Raw genomic sequence first — 16,552 nt, 5'->3', positions numbered from 1 at the left:
TGTTTCATAATTTGTAGTTTATATTTTACATAGAAATAAATAAGTTTATTAATGTATTATCCGCAGCATACTTATTTATTTTTGTGTGATTCAAGGTTCGTTGCTGCAAACTTTGTCTCTTAATACACATTTTTTAGGGGGACTGCAGATCCCTCGCAGCTGTCCTTTGCATCACAGCCTGTTGAGCGTCATCGGGTATAGTTTTTCTTTGTTTTTACAGGTATTTTTATTATATATGTTGAAGACCTTATGAATTCAAGACATAAGACATAAAGTATTTGAAATATTGCATCTATATTAGAAGACTCACTGAGTCAACCACTTGTTGAATGATTGGCATTGTCACAGATATATGTACATTATCATATAGTGAAGTGCCAAGGCTTATATACTTTTTTGGTTGCATACATTTGTATTTTAGGTGAGGATGACACCTTTTCTAAAACCTGGGCAGCTTCAGTTAGGAGCTTTTAGGAAGGTCTATGTTATATATTGAATTCATAATGAATGTTTTGCTTTCTCTTCCAACTAAACGTGCTATATAAATACTAACAATACTAATTATAAAGTCTATTCTATCATGTATTAACCTAGCCTTTAAGGCAGTGATGTTTTGCAGGCTGTCCAAGGGCCACATGCACACCTCCATGACCCTGCTCCTTCATTCTTTGTTGTTAGATTTTACTGTGATAGCTTGTAACACTTGTCATCTTACAAAAAATGCCTGCTGATATGATATTATACATTGGTGTATTTTTCTTGGATTAAATGTATTGTTATAACTTCTCAATTAGATTAAGGGTGATGTGTGTTCCTTTTGAAGGAGTTCGATTCATCATCTGAAGTCCATCAGGGTGCCTACCACTGCTTTAAAGACTGTTATTAATAATGCCACCAATTGTGCCAATAGACTTGTATTTTTAATATAGTCATAAACAGCCGCCACAACCACCAATGCTTATGTTCCGTTGTTGTTGAAACTCTGCTCCATTTGACTTTTTAAAGGGCTTGTGGAAATCTTTGATGCTCATTACATTTTCATTAAAATCAGCACTGTATAGCGAAGCAGAGGCATGAAAGAGCGCTACTGAGGGTGAAGATTTAGAAGGTGAGGGGTCTGACACTCCAACCTTGTCTCTCCTACTCGCTTATCCCCACGTGCCCGTCCAAGGATTCACTGGGCCTTAGTCATTAAGGACAGCAAAGCATAAAACAGGAGTAACTTTGCGCCTGGGCAAAACCATGTTGCATTGGAGAGGTAGGTAAATTTAAAATGCAGGGACAGATTTATAGTAGAGATATTCACTGACTGTTCACTGATGCTAAGCGACAGAGCAATGACACAAACACACAGTAGTTCATAGCACATCTAGGAAACATTTCCCCACAGCAGTGGCAGAAAAGAAAAGTGGTGCAAGATAGAATTGTCTATGCCCCCCACCCTCATTTAAGATATTGAAAAGGACATGTACAGTTTAAAAAGGAAGCACTCCAGCGATATGCAGTGCCACTTTTGTGGCTGAAGTGCTTGGTTTGTTTGGACCCCCACAAAACAAGCTAACAATGGGCTTAAGGCACCTAAGCAAACAGTGCTGTTAATGAACTCTACTGTGGCAAGTCATGCACCAGTGGAATCAGTTCTTGTCAGTCATAAGAAGAAGGCCATTGTCTGCCTGGGCATAAGACCAAAAAATCCACCTCTTATGTGTGGAATTATTTTTACACAAATCCTGACAACAGTTGTCCAGCCATTTGTAGCATTGTAAAGCCACAGTCAGTAGAGGTAGGGACCTTAACCATCGAGGAACCTTATCCATGTTATGCCATTTGAAGCGAGTTCATGGCAAGCTTTTGTGAAAATCAGAAACTTAGGCGAGATGACTCCTCCACTATCCAGGACTCCTCAGAAGAATCTTTGAGTATAAGGCCCACTGCAGCTGCTCCTGCTGCTGGGGATGGATCTTCAACCCAGAAGCTGACCAAGAAGAAGACTACTAATAGTTTACAAAAATCCTTTGCAAGAGGAAGCAAGTATGGCAACTGTCAACTAATCACACAGTGGATCACAGGCGCCATGGCGACTATACTAGTATTAGATCTGTGTCCAATATCCACCATTAATGCAGCAGGAATAAGACAGTTAATTGAGGCCCTGTGTCCCCGTTACCAAATTCCATCTCAACACCATTTTACTAGACAAGCAATTCCTCACCTGTACCAGGAGATTACAAAAAAGAAAATTATTGGGCTACAAAATGCCATTCTACCCACTGTACACAAATATGGGGATAAGCGGAACTGGGAAAATTAAAGATTATATGACTGTCACAGCCCACTGGCTTGGTAAATCGCCTTCAGCAGCAGGAATAGCAGCAGCATCTAATAAACAAAGCCAGATCTTTCAGAGGCTGGCTACTCTGTGTATCTTCTGCTTCACTAAGAGGCATATTATTATTATTATTATTATTATTATTATTATTATTATTATCGTAGATTTGTAAGGCGCCACAGTGCTCCACAGCGCCGTACAGTAGGGAAGACAAGGACATACATAAAACAGGACAAACGTAAAACAAGAACAGACAAGGCAGACAAAATCAATAGAGACATAAAAACAAAGGGTATGAAGGACCCTGCTCATTAGAGAGCTTACATTCTAAAGGGAAGAGGGCACAGCTAAAACAAGAGGAGTGAGTGTGGCTCAGAGTGGAGATTGGGAAAGTTGTGAGGGTGCATTAGTGTGAATAGTGTTATCACGGATAAGGTCACCTCTAAAAAAGAGATGGGTTTTCAAAGGGCATCTAAAGATTTGAAGGCTATGGGAGAGTCTGCTTGAGTGTGGTAGGGAATTCCATAAGTGAGGAGCAGCACGGGAGAAGTCTTGTAGGCGGGAGTGAGAGGTGGTTATCAGAGACGAGACAAGGCGCAGGTCAGAGGTAATACCGCTAACAACCTGTTTGAAAAACTAAGGGATGTCATTGCAACATGGCTTATCCTGCTTGGACTGAGGATATGTGATTTTTTGATAATGCCACCAATATTGTTAGAGCATTACAGCGTGGGAAATTCCATCACATTCCCTGTTTTGCTAACACAATCAACAATTGGTGGTACAGAACTTTTTAAAAATTGACAAAGACATGCAGGAGATGCTGTCTGTGTTCTGAAATGTTTATAGTCATTTTCGGCATTCTGCAACAGCATGCAGGATACTACAGCAGCTGCAAGAAGAATATAATTCAGGGGGAATGTACTCTAGTCCAGCGCAGTGGAGAATACTTTCTGTGTTGTGCAAGGTGCTGAAACCACTCAAAGTAGTCACCTGTGAAGAGAGTGCAGACACTGTTAGCTTGAGTCAAGTGATTCCCTTTATTAGACTTTTTGAAAAGCAGCAAGAGAAATTGAAGGAGGAAATGAAACAAAGCAATTCCGATAATTATGTTGAACTTGTAGATCAAGTACTTTATTTGCTTCGTCAGGATCCATGAGTTATGAACATCTTGAAATCAGATCATTACATTTTGGCAACTGTGCTTGATCCTAGGTTTAAGAGCTATGTCTTCTCTTTCTTTCCAACTGTCCAGATCTCAAGAGATGCAATGAGCTCCTGGTCAGAAAGCTGACAGCTCAAGTGCTACATGACACAATGACATCTCCTCCTTCAGTTTCTCTGGAAATTGCTGCTAGGAAAAAACATAGCTTTTCCAAGACACCCAGTGGTGATGCAGATGAGTCTGCACAACATTTTGACATTTGGTCTGTTGTAAAAGAATTGCCCAAAAATCGTAAGAGCTCTGCCGTAAAATGAACCAAAAATTCCATGAGGAAGGCTATTACCGGCAATTACATCAAAGTACACTGACTTCTGTGATGGTGGATTCCAGCGGGGATGAATTAGTATTGTTTCAGGTGCTGAGATCTAGCTGAGAGAAGGGAGCTAGCTGATGCTGGTATCCTTAGTAATATTTGGGTAGAATAGCATGTTGGCAATTTTACGTTTTTCTACAGTAAACTTTCACCTTTATTAGAGAGGTGTTTTTTTCTTTAAAAAGGTGCAAGCTATTTATTTACATTTTTGTTTCCCTGTCTTAAAACCACTATGCACTTGAACATAGGCTTTAGCACATGAGGTAGAGGGATTAGTATCATCAAGACTAAGACTAGAGAGTGACAAGAGAAATGTGACTGAAGACTGGAGAGTGACAAGGACACTGCCACCCCTCCTGTTTCTGAATGAGCTATGGTACAGTAGAATGTCACTGGAGACTTTTAAGAACACTGAGAGCTCTATTTTTGCAATATCTGTTTCAGCACTGAGCCCTGCCACCTCTCCTGTTTCTGAGTGAGCTATGGCACAGTAAAATGTGACAGGAGACGTTTAATAACACTACACAATACCTTCAGAATTTCACTGCAGTATATTAATTAGGCACTCTACTGGGTAAATTTTACCGCACTTGTTCTCTTTCAGAATTGAAACAATTAATACATTCATAATTAAAATGGCAGAGAACAGCCGCCCTCTTATGGAATAGTTTGTGCTATATCCAAAATGGTGAAGACAAATCACAAGAAAAAAAGGGGGGCAATCAGGATACCACAGACATTCTCTGCAAACTTTCAGCCCTGGGTCCACTACCAGTAGGCTCAATACTGGCAACTATGGATGTGCAGTCTCTGTACTCTAACATACCCCACAAGGATGGCATAACCGCTTGCCAACACTACCTTCAAATAAACAGTCTACCCACGAAGCCGACCCTGCAGCTGATCAGGTTCGTACTCAATCATAATTACTTTTCCTTTGGGAAAGACATATATCTGCAGTGTATGGGAAGTGCCATGGGTAGTAAGATGTCATCTCAGTATGCTAATCTTTTCATGGCTAAGCTAGAGGAGGAATTCTTATCAACTTACACAATGAAACCTCTAGCATACTTCCGTTAAATTGATGATTTGCTAATAATCTTGACTGGCTCTGAAGATGAGCTGCTGACTTTACATAAAAACTTCACCAAGTTTCACCCAACCATCAGACTCACTCTTTACTACTCACGATCTCAGATACATTTCCTGGACATGACCTTATACAATAAAATCAATACTATACAAACATCAGTCAATCATAAACCTACAGGCCGCTCAGCATATCTGAGATGGAACAGCTTTCACCCAGGACACATAAAGAAGTCCATCATTTACAGCCAAGCTCTGTGATACATTTGGATTTGTTCAGACAGTAAAGACAGAAAACAACACCTGCTATCACTGAGGAATACATTCCTATAATAAGGATACCTGTCACGAGCCGCGGCGGTACTCACAGCCGCCGCGGCTCGCTTCTGGCTCCCTCTGGCGTCCCGGCCGTCACCTTGACGACCGGGACGTCATTTCCTCCCCCTGCCCGGCCGTCGCCAAGGCAACGGCCAGACGCTGCTTCAGTAGCGCTGCGTCCCGGCAGTGTTAGAAGCCGGGCGCAGGCGTGTAGTAGACAGCCGGTGGGCTGATTGTATGAGGGGGAGTTACCTACTAAACATTACCCTGCAACTGTGAGTAGTTCAGGGACAAGCCCTGATTGGTTCTACTCTGTAACAGCAATTACTCTGCAGCTGTGTATGTTAGTGCTGATTGGTCTTTGCCTGTATTTAAGGCAATGAGGTCTGCTTCCTCATTGCCGGTTATAGCTCCTGTGCTCCAGTCTGCTGACCTGCTTGTTCCTGAATCCTGATATCTATATTTGACTTCCCGTGTATGACCCTTGGATGTGTATAGGACTTCGCTTGTGTTTCCTGTGACCCTGATCCTTGGCTTGTTTACCCGTTCCGCTACTTTGCCTGTGACCTCTGACCTCAGCTTGTTCATCGTTACTGCTACTTGCTGCCGGCCTTTGACCTCTGCGTGGACCTGACTCTTCTTGCCTGGGTTCTCCCCAGCCGGTACACACTTCACGACCCTCTGTCAGTCTGCAGCCCAGTCTGTCCCCACCATCAGGGGCTCCAGTGAACACCTGACTGGCAGAGTAGACTCCGGGTTGTGTTGTGCCAGCTGGAGGGGTTAATAACATTATAACCGGCCCCTCACGGAGACGAGGTTAGGATGGATGCAAGTGGATCCACACCGTCTCCGGCACAAACCCTAGCAGGCCATGTTGAGTCCTTGTATCAGATGATGCAGGGATTGGCTGAGCGTATGTCTGTTCAAGAAGAAGCCACAAAAGCTTCACAACCTACTCCAGATCCCATCTGTGAACCCAAAATGAATTTACCAGATCGGTTCTCCGGAAATAGAACCCTGTTTCGGAACTTCAGGGAGAGCTGCAAGCTCTATTTTCGGATGAGACCCCGCTCCTCCGGTTCAGAGCAGCAAAGAGTTGGAATTATTATATCCCTTCTACAGGGTGACCCCCAGTCCTGGGCGTTTTCTTTGCCGCAGACCAGTCCGGCCATGCAGTCCGTAGACTGCTTCTGCGAGGCATTGGGTCTACTGTATGATGACCCGGATCGAGTGGCCTCCGCGGAAGCTCATCTACGGTCCTTGAAACAAGGCCGACGGTCGGCAGAAGAATACTGCGCTGAATTCCGTAGATGGTCACCTGATAGTGGATGGAACGATCCTGCCTCACGTAGTCAGTTCCGTTTCGGCCTATCTGAACAGATTAAAGATTCTTTGGTGCAATACCCGTCTCCTAGCTCTCTGGAGGATATGATGCACCTCTCCATTAAAATTGACAGGAGATACAAGGAGCGGAGAACTGAAAAGGAAACATCATCACCTCCATCCGCCTTCGTTCCTGTTTCCCAGGATGGTGAGGAACCAATGCAATTAGGAGCATATCGTCTTTCCCCTGAGGAAAGAGACAGGAGACGGTCACAAGGTTTATGTTTGTATTGTGGCACAAGGGGCCATTTCTCCCGTTCCTGCCCAAATAAGTCGGGAAACGAGCATGCCTAGGGAACGAGGGGAAAGTTCACTTAGGTCTGCAAATTGTCTCCCCGAAAAATGCGGTATTGGTTCCTGCACAGCTCACGTTCAGTGCTTGTTCTGTGGGTCTGTCGGCCTTCATTGATAGTGGAGCTGCAGGTAACTTCTTGGACTTCGAGTTTGCCCGCTCTGCTGGAATTCCGCGGGTTAAACTCAAATCCGCCATCACGGTATGTGGCCTAGATGGTGCTCCATTGCCAGGCGGTAAGGTTACCTGGGAGACCCCGCTAATACAATTGAGGATTGGGGCTCTCCACTCCGAATCTATAGTCTTCCGTCTCATCGAATGCCCGTCAGTGCCTTTGATTCTAGGTCACCCTTGGCTATCCCGCCATAACCCTGTCATAAATTGGGCAAAAGGAGAGATTGTCCAGTGGAGCTCTTATTGTTCACAGTCCTGTTTCACACTACCTCTACGTGTGGTTCAGTCCATACCGGAGCAGCTTCCCTCACAGTATCATGACTTCTGGGATGTCTTCTCTAAAAAGGCTGCTGATACTCTACCACCGCACCGGGAGTTCGACTGTGCCATTGAGTTAATTCCAGGTTCTAAACTACCCAAGGGACGTTTGTACTCTCTCTCCGGTCCAGAAACCAAATCCATGCAGGAGTACATTGATGAAAATCTGGAGAAAGGCTTCATCAGGCCATCCAAGTCTCCAGTAGGGGCAGGGTGCTTCTTTGTGTCCAAGAAGGACGGTGGACTCAGACCCTGTATCGATTATCGGGGGCTGAATATGATTACGGTTAAAAACACCTATCCCCTTCCTCTCATCTCTGTACTCTTTGACCAATTAAGAGGAGCAACTGTCTTCACAAAAATTGACCTTCGTGGTGCTTATAATCTCATACGCATTAGAGCAGGTGATGAGTGGAAGACGGCATTCAACACGCTCTCGGGCCACAACGAATACTTGGTCATGCCGTTTGGCCTTAGTAACGCTCCTGCTGTGTTCCAGGATTTGATTAATGAGGTGTTACGTGAGTTCCTGGGACACTTTGTTGTTGTCTACTTAGATGACATTCTTATATATTCCAATTCATTGCCTGAACATCGGGATCATGTCAGACAAGTCCTACAGAAACTACGGGAACATCACCTCTACGCTAAACTCGAAAAATGTGAGTTCGAGGTTAAGAAGGTATCCTTTCTGGGCTATATAATCTCCCCAGAAGGTTTCTCCATGGACCCAATCAAGGTCCAGGCAATCCTGGATTGGGTACAACCCAATAACCTCAAGGCGGTCCAGAGATTCCTGGGATTCGCCAATTATTACAGGAGATTTATTGGCGGTTTTGCTGACATCGTGGCTCCTATCGTCACCTTGACTCGCAAAGGAGGTGATCCGGCTGTTTGGTCACAGCAAGCAATAACTGCATTCAAAACCCTAAAGAAAGCTTTTGTGTCCGCTCAGGTCCTCAGACACCCGGACCCTAAGGTACCGTTTATTCTCGAGGTAGATGCTTCTGACGTCGGTGCTGGAGCTATCTTGTCACAAAAAGATCTTCAGACTCACTGCTTGCATCCATGTGCCTTTTTTTCCCGCCAATTGTCCTCAGCGGAGACCAACTATGCCGTGGGAAACCGAGAATTGCTAGCAATTAAATGGGCCTTTGAGGAATGGCGACACTGGTTGGAAGGCACTGCACACCAGATCTCCGTTATAACGGATCATAAGAATCTGCAGTATATTCAGTCAGCCAAACGTCTAAACCCCCGTCAGGCTCGGTGGTCACTGTTCTTCACCCGATTTAACTTTATTATCACTTATCGTCCTGGTTCTAAAAATATTCAAGCGGACGCCCTGTCCAGAAGTTTCCTGGCACATCATGCTCCAGTCACTAACCTAGAGCCTATTGTTCCTGTGTCAATGGTTCATGCCGGGTTAACTCAAGATTTGAGCTGTACCTTACAAAGGTTTCAGAGGTTGGCTCCTGATAACACTCCGGTAGGACGTTTGTTTGTCCCAGTTCATCTAAGGAAGACAGTTCTTGCTGAAGCACACAACAGTCGGTCTGCTGGACATCCTGGCATCTACAAAACACTGGAAATACTTTCCCGTACTGTATGGTGGCCGTCTCTGTCTGCTGACGTCAAAAGTCACGTCCTGTCCTGTGAAGTTTGTGCCAGGAACAAAGTTCACAGGACTCGCCCGGTAGGGCAGTTAGTTCCGTTAGCCGCCCCTGCTAAACCTTGGACACATCTGTCCATGGACTTTATAGTTGATCTACCACCCTCTGCGGGACACAATACCATTTGGGTCGTGGTAGACCGGTTCAGCAAGATGGCGCCTTTCATTCCACTAGTCAGGCTTCCTACTGCTCGAGATTTGGCCGTCCTGTTCATTCAACACATTTTCCGCCTCCATGGACTCCCTACGGACATCGTCTCCGATCGGGGTTCTCAGTTCATAGCGCAGTTCTGGAGATCATTCTGTACCCTCCTGGGAATCAAGATTAGTTTGTCATCAGCATACCACCCTCAGTCAAATGGGCAGACTGAAAGGGTTAACCAGTCCTTGGAGAAGTTCTTGCGATGCTACACGTCGGAGTTCCATGACAACTGGTCCTCCTTGTTGCCCTGGGCGGAATTTGCCTGTAACAACTCCTGTCACTCGTCCACCAAAACCTCTCCGTTTTTTTGCAATTATGGTTTCCACCCCAGATCTAATTCTTTGTATTCACTCCAGTCCGTTGGTATCCAGGAGATCCGTTCCACTGCCAGGGATCTCAGAGTTATCTGGAAGAAAGTGCACTCATCTTTAAGACAAGCCTCACTTGTTGCAAAAAAATTTTTGGACCAACAATTTTTGCTCTCTTAAGGTTGGCCAGAAAGTCTGGCTGTCTACAAAAAATATCAGGCTGAAGCAACCTTGCAAGAAGTTGGGCCCCAAGTTCATCGGGCCGTTTTTCATCATCAAGCAGGTCAATTCTGTGGCATTCAGGCTAAAAATTCCGCGCTCCTTGCGAATCCCCAACACGTTTCATTGTTCTCTATTGAAACCAGTACTTTATCCAAATCAAGTCCAGTCTTCGAGTTTGTCTGGGAGAAATGCAAGCGAGCCACGAAGATACGTGGTTCAGAAAATCCTGGATTCTAAAAAGGTGCAAGGGCAAGTGCACTTCCTAGTGCAGTGGAGGAATCGCGGGTTAGAAGAATGGTCTTGGGTCCCTCAGAGACAACTTCATGCCCCAAAACAGCTGAAGGAGTTCTTCAAGAAATTTCCAAGAAAACCTGGATGTCGGGGGGCCTTGACCCCTCCTCAAGGGGGGGGTACTGTCACGAGCCGCGGCGGTACTCACAGCCGCCGCGGCTCGCTTCTGGCTCCCTCTGGCGTCCCGGTCGTCAAGGTGACGACAGGGACATTTACAGCCAAGCTCTGTGATACATTTGGATTTGTTCAGACAGTAAAGACAGAAAACAACACCTGCTATCACTGAGGAATACATTCCTATAGTAAGGATACCTGTCACGAGCCGCGGCGGTACTCACAGCCGCCGCGTCTCGCTTCTGGCTCCCTCTGGCATCCCGGCCGTCACCTTGACGACCGGGACGTCATTTCCTCCCCCTGCCCGGCCGTCGCCAAGGCAACGGCCAGACGCTGCTTCAGTAGCGCTGCGTCCCGGCAGTGTTAGAAGCCGGGCGCAGGCGTGTAGTAGACAGCCGGTGGGCTGATTGTATGAGGGGGAGTTACCTACTAAACATTACCCTGCAACTGTGAGTAGTTCAGGGACAAGCCCTGATTGGTTCTACTCTGTAACAGCAATTACTCTGCAGCTGTGTATGTTAGTGCTGATTGGTCTTTGCCTGTATTTAAGGCAATAAGGTCTGCTTTCTCATTGCCAGTTATAGCTCCTGTGCTCCAGTCTTCTGACCTGCTTGTTCCTGAATCCTGATATCTATATTTGACTTCCCGTGTATGACCCTTGGCTGTGTATTGGACTTCGCTCGTGTTTCCTGTGACCCTGATCCTTGGCTTGTTTACCCGTTCCGCTACTTTGCCTGTGACCTCTGACCTCAGCTTGTTCATCGTTACTGCTACTTGCTGCCGGCCTTTGACCTCTGCGTGGACCTGACTCTTCTTGCCTGGGTTCTCCCCAGCCGGTACACACTTCACGACCCTCTGTCAGTCTGCAGCCCAGTCTGTCCCCACCATCAGGGGCTCCAGTGAACACCTGACTGGAAGAGTAGACTCCGGGTTGTGTTGTGCCAGCTGGAGGGGTTCCTAACAATACCATCCAATAGTTATAGCTGAACAGATCCACAGAGCCACAAGAATTCCAAGAAGTAGGCTCCTGGATTACAAACAGAAGGAGGATAACAGCAGGGTGTCCCTAGTGGTCACTTACAATCCCCACATGAACATCTTGGGGAAAATTGCTGCTGATCTTCAGCCCATATTTCAGAAAGACAATAGACTGAAGTAAATATTCACAGATTTACCACTCCTTTCATACAAACAACCTCCGAATTTAAGAAATCTCCTTGTTAGATGTGCCCTATCATCACCATCAGAGACTGGCACCTTCCCTTGCAAAAACAAAAAATGCAAAACCTGCACCCATGTCCTACCAACAAACACAGTCCACATACCCAACACACAACGGGACTATAAAATCACTGACATACCTAAAAATCATTTCCAGAACACGTACATATCTCACACAAGACACTGCAAAAACTTTAATTCATGCACTCATCATCTCCCGCATCCACTATTGTAATGCTCTCCTTACTGGTCTTCCCAAAGTCAGACTCGATCACCTACGATCTATTTTGCACGCAGTGGCTAGAAAGATTTTCCTTGAAAATTGTTTTTCGTCTGCCTAGTCACTCTGTCAGTCTCTACATTGGTTGCCTGTTTTTCAACGAATCCAGTCTAAAATTCTTCTACTAACCTACAAGGCCATCAACAAAATTGCACCAACATACATCTCCTACCTTGTCTCAAAATATCTCCCAACTCGACACCTCCATCCTGCACAAGATCTGCATCTCTCATCCACACTCATTATATCTTTCCATTCTCGGTTACAGGATAATTTTTCCGGGTTGCACTCAGTATATGGAGTTTCCTCCCTCGCACTTCAAGACTTTTCTCTAGTCTTCAAACCTTCAAGTGTTCTCTGAAAACCCACCTCTTTAGACCAGCTTATAATATTCCTCAACCACTCTCTTAATCTCACTAGGTTACCCTATTACCACCCTCTACACAGCTAACACAAGACAACAACCTTCTGAATAACATAGTTGTGTGACCTAGCATAAAGCCCACTAAATACTTTGTAACCTTTCTAGCTGGACAAATATTAAATATGATGTAGCACTTACCCTTGTGTTTCAAACCATTTGTCACACATCGGGATCTTAGCCGCACTTACCTCATCCGCCGCTGTCATATCACGGCTACCTGGGTCCCTTCTGGTCGTCTGCAGCAAACCCGTCCTCCACACCTCCATTTGTAAACAAACACATACTGCTTGTTCTGCTGCATGGGCGCGGCCATCTTGGATGCGGTCAGGTTCCAGACCAACCAGATTCAGTAGCTGTGATCACATGAACTGTACAGCCAATAGTTGTTTGGGACACCCTATTTAAACCTGCTGCTGTGATCTGTTCATTGCCAGAACATCACACTTCTCTCCAGAATATAGTTCCAGGTTCCAGTGTTCCTGTCAGCATTTCCAAGTGCTATGTTCCTGTCAGCATTACCAAACGCTCTGTTCCAGTCAGAATTACTAAATGCTCTGTTCCTGTCAGAATTACTAAATGCTCTGTACCTGTCAGAATTACCAAATGCTCTGTTCCTGTCAGCATTTCCAGACTGCTCATTCCCTGCTATATTCTACATTCAGCAAGAACATGAGCAGGAAGATCATCCAGGCTGCTAGGTTCTGTTTCAGTCTTGCTCCAGCTAGTCCCAAGGGTCCCGAATTGGATCAAGAAATACAGACCACCGTGACACCATTGTCCCATAGATTGTAAACCTGCAAGCAGGGCCCTCTTACCTCTCTGTATGTATTACCCGGTATTGTATTATTACTGTTTGTTCCCAATTGTAAAGCGCTATGGCATCTGCTGGCTCTATATAAATAAATGATGATGATGATGATGATGATAAATGCCCCCTCCCATGTTTGGCAGAACTCTGCCTCTCACTCAATGTCAGTCAAATGGTACCTTCAATATACCCTCTCAGTTGACAACTATTTAAATTTTACCCAGAGGCTTCACTCTTGAGGTTCTTGCAGGTGTTAAAAGATAGTGACTTCTGCTTATGTGAAAGCTACAAATATAAGGTAAGGGATGGAGCCCCATAGAGAAGTGACTGCTGAATTTTTACATGTTGTTATAGCTTGGTTAGGGTAGAAACTCTATTTTGAGTTCTTCTTTACAGGTGGTTAAGCCATAAATACCACAGTATGTGGATTTTTTAATATTGAAACTTATTTTTTAAAACAACTAGTCATATGAATTAGTTCTATTGTCATGGAAACGGCTTTGCTCTCACCATAATGTGGCTATGCATCATCAACTTCGCAACATTGCCCGCATCCGGCCTTTCCTCACTCAGGATGCCACCAAAACTATCATCCTTGAACTCATTATCTCACGCTTCGACTACTGCAACCTCCTCCTCACCGGCCTCCCCCTCTCCCACCTCATCCCCTTCAGCTCTATTCTGAATGCGGCTGCCAGGCTCATCTTCCTCTCTCGCCGCTCCTCCTCCGCTTCCCCTCTCTGCCTTGCCCTACATTGGCTCTCCAATCCATACAGAATCATCTTCAAACTCCTGACCACAACATACAAGAGACTCTCCCAGTCTATTGCCCCCTACATGTCCAACCTCCTCTCCATTCACACTCCTGCCCGCTCCCTGCGCTCAGCCAATGACCATTGCCTCTCCTCCACTCTGATTACCTCTTCCCACTCCAGAATCCAAGACTTCTCCCGGGCAGCCCCCCTTCACTGGAATGACCTCCCTCGCTCCATCCATCTCTCTCCCACTCTAAGCTCCTTCAAACGGGCACTAAAAACCCACCTGTTCATTAAAGCCTACCAACCTTCCACCTAACCCGCTCTGCCCTCCTTCCTCCAGTCCCCTCTTCTCTCCTTTACATATCTGGCTCTCTTTTGTACCTGAGTTTTGTTCACCCTCCCTTAGGATGTAAGCTCATTTGAGCAGGGCCCTCCTCCCTCCTGTGTCCTTACCTACTCTTCTGCTCTGTCTTTTCTGCATTAGCCTGCTTGGAGCTTCTGAAGTGTTGGTATTTTTGTTTGCTGCTCAGTAATGTTTTACCCTATACTGTCTATTGTCTGTGCATTGTACGGCGCTGCGGAACTCTTGTGGCGCCTAACAAATAAATGATAATAATAATAATAATAATAATAATAATAATAATAATAATATGCATCAGATAGAGGGTCTGTATACTTAGATTCTCATTGTAGATCAAAATTCTGAAAGACCAAGAGGCATGGTGGATAAAGAGACTTGTAAATGTTTTATACATTAACATTTTGTTATCTGTTTTACTGAAATAACTTCTTTCACACCAGGGAATACATAGCCTGTTCCCATAGGGATATTATACACACCACGTACATGATCTTTTTCTATACATGACATATAGAAAGGACAATACAGGGATGTCCCTATTAAATAAACACAACCTCTGAGTGACCCTAGTGAGTTTGTTTTTCCTAGAGAGGTTCAGCACCAGCCAGAAGATTAGACTGTCAGCGAGTACAGAGGCACGTCTTCCTAAAAATGTATAGTCTACAGGGATCTTGGCTTTTAAAATAAAGAAGGGCTCTATAATACACAATACACTTAGGGGATATTCTACCCAAGAGGTGATATAGAGAAATTTTGTTTTTACTTGTCTTGAGGATTGTGCTTTGTGCAATACTTCTCAATTGCCATTTCTCCGCCCCTTCTGTCTCTTTTTAGGTTAATGAGTAATAAGGGACTGTTGTTTAATTAATACCAATATAAAATGACACTTTATAGACTATACATTATGTAGACTTTTTTACTTTTTTTTTTTTAATCAACATTTCACAGTGAATAACATGGAAAATTATCCAGAGAACTACCAGCCAGTGTATTTTCTTAAGAAAGTACAGATAAACGGGAGTTATGAGAAAAAAAAATAAGATGAAAAATGAATTTTTCTTCTGATTTCATAGAATATGGTATACAATTGTATAGCTGTTCCATCAAAGACATTTTTAAGAACGTTTATAGATTCCTCTGTTTTTATAGAATATCTCCCATTGTGCCACTGTCGTTTATCTCAGCACTGCCTGTTTTTCATGTCTAATGCCCTGTTTGAAGAAGCATCGCAAAGCTTTGAAATTCTCCTCTACACTGTTATCAAGAGCTGAGCCCACTTAATGACAGAATAAGTCATCTTGTTGAAAGCTATCCTCTGACATGAAACAGTGGGTCATTATTGAAAAGAGAGGATTGTTTTGAAGCAGAAAACCCCCCTCCCCTCTGCGTATGTTAATAGCTACTGTATCACGCCAGTTACTAATTATTGTTCTTATTTTTATTCCTAGCTCGGTAGAGTTTTTCCTGTGCAGAACTGAGGACCTGATGTGTCCTGCATGTGACAGTCCTCTATAATCTAAAATGTAGTTTGTGCAGACAAATGGGTATTTAAAAGATGAATTATCTTAAAGGGGACATGTCTTTCTGTCCACTGCAATGGTTTCTTTAAGAATTTGTCCAGCTGAAGGTAAACTGATGACAGGAAAAAAATAAACATGTACTGATGGGGATATGTATTATTTTACAATAGTAAATTAGTGCAGAATTTATTTTGTGTTTTATTTGCAGTAGGTATTAGAGGGTGGAGACAGACCTTTTTTCTCTTAAAGAGAAATAATTAAAGGTGTAAGGAGTTCTGGAATTACTTGCAGTCATATGATATTTAGCTGATTTTTCCTAACACTGTTGTAGAGATTGTGTGATATGAATATCAGAGTAGCTCAGGTTACTCTGCAGCCATTCATTACAAGCACATGGCCATATTTCAGTGAATGTCTGTCCTACATCCCAAGTCAGACTTTAGTTAACAAATACATTGTCTTTCTAGCTTCAGTATAGGTTATAGCAGATTTTCTTGTGGTTATGGAGAAGACAAATTTAAAAGTAAACAAAATAAACAAATAGCCTCCATGGTTTGGTGGCCCGGGTAGAGCTGTATATACCATATAGGCAAATTAGGCATGTATCTAAGGCATCACAGGCTAGGCAGGAGCACCAAAATGGGTTTATAATCAATTCATTTATTTTTTTCTTTCAACTTTTTCCATTTAATATTATTTTTTATTACTTTCCTTTACTATTCATGGGCTTTTCCTATTTAGATAATGGGGAAGGATGGTGGATAGAGGAGCGTAAGCATGACTAAAGCACAATTGCTTATTTAGGGCATATCATCACCGACTGTAAACATGGCCCTGGGCCCTGGGGTGGGAGAGCTCATGTAAGTGGCCCATGGTTACATACTTATAATAGTAGGTTGTAAGTGGAAGGACTCTAGAGGTAACTAGCCT

General features: G+C 44.1%; 1 protein-coding gene across 1 annotated transcript in view; it reads right to left on the bottom strand.

The window, feature by feature from the left end:
- The window catches only part of TEKT3 (tektin 3), a 34,161-nt gene extending 21,697 nt beyond the window's left edge, over positions 1-12,464 (bottom strand). Inside the window, exon 1 of the mRNA XM_075215240.1 lies at positions 12,364-12,464. The gene's annotated coding sequence lies outside the window, so the exon portion shown is untranslated. The remainder of the gene's footprint in view (positions 1-12,363) is intronic.
- Between the last annotated feature and the right edge of the window lie 4,088 nt (positions 12,465-16,552).

The sequence above is a fragment of the Mixophyes fleayi genome, chromosome 6 (genome assembly GCF_038048845.1).
Source record: "Mixophyes fleayi isolate aMixFle1 chromosome 6, aMixFle1.hap1, whole genome shotgun sequence".
In the NCBI taxonomy this organism is placed as follows: Eukaryota; Metazoa; Chordata; class Amphibia; order Anura; family Limnodynastidae; genus Mixophyes; species Mixophyes fleayi.
Note: the sequence above shows the minus strand (reverse complement) of the source record. Positions and strands in the feature narration are given on the sequence as shown.